Below are 1,212 nucleotides of genomic sequence, written 5' to 3'. Positions count from 1 at the left end.
CCCGTCCAAATCCAATTAAAGTCCCGTTTTCCTGGGATCAGGGAGCGGGAATAGGAGAGATCCAACTCCTGCAGCTCACCTGGGCGCGCTCCCGCTACCTGAACCCCCCCAAATCCCAGGATCCAGCGTCAAGCCCCGCTGATCCCGTGGGAAATCCACAGGGCTGGCTCCTCATCCGGAGCCATCCGGCCGAAATCCTGCTCCGGGGGCTTCCCGGAGCCCGGCACGAGGCGGCTCCAATTCCATCTGGGCTCGGCACATCCCGACGTCGGCGTCGTAAAAGGCGTTCCGGCACGGAACACAAAATGGCTGGCTCCCAGGGCGAGCATTCCCAAGGAACGCCAGGAAAAGGATAATAACCTAAAAAGGTAATTAGGATTTAACGGCTCGGCGGCAGGGAGCGGGATCCGGAGCGGGATCCGGGAAAGGGAAGGGGAAAAAAAGCTCCACGGTTGAACAAAAAACCCTGCTGCTCCCAATCCTGCTGCTCCAGGAATCCCCAGGAACGCCCGGCTCCGTGCAGGAATTCTGAGGCAGGTAAGGGAGGCTGAGGGTGGCTCGTGGAGATTTTCTCCGGGATTAAAGCAACAGCAGAGCGGCCCCGGAGCCACCCCGGAGCCCACGGGGACACGGCTGCTCCCGGGAGGGAACACGGCGAAAGATTTGGGAAGGCAAACGGAAAGGTCGGGATGGGAGCGGGCACCGGGATGTGGCAGAGTGGGAATTCCTGTGGAGCAAACTGCTCCAGGAGTTCTGCTGCTCCCGTTCCTGGATCCCAACAGCGGGACACCGGGCCCTGCCTGCAACACACCGGTGCCAGAGCCTGGATCTCGCAGATTCCAGATCTACCAGATCCTGGATCTCCTGGATTCCAGATCTCCCAGACCCTGGATCTCTCAGAATCCAGATCTCTCAGATTCCAGAATTCCCAAACCCTGGATCACTCAGGTTCCAGATCTCCCAGACCCTGGATCTCTCAGATTCCAGATCTCCCAGACCCTGGATCTCTCAGAATCCAGATCTCTCAGGTTCCAGATCTCCCAGACCCTGGATCTCTCAGAATCCAGATCTCTCAGATTCCAGAATTCCCAAACCCTGGATCACTCAGGTTCCAGATCTCCCAGACCCTGGATCTCTCAGATTCCAGATCTCCCAGACCCTGGATCTCCTGGATTCCAGATCTCCCAGACCCTGGATCTCTCAGGTTCCAGA

The sequence above is a fragment of the Pyrgilauda ruficollis genome, unplaced genomic scaffold, assembly GCF_017590135.1.
Source record: "Pyrgilauda ruficollis isolate IOZ18807 unplaced genomic scaffold, ASM1759013v1 scaffold208, whole genome shotgun sequence".
Lineage (NCBI taxonomy): Eukaryota > Metazoa > Chordata > Aves > Passeriformes > Passeridae > Pyrgilauda > Pyrgilauda ruficollis.
This window is presented reverse-complemented; position numbering follows the sequence as displayed.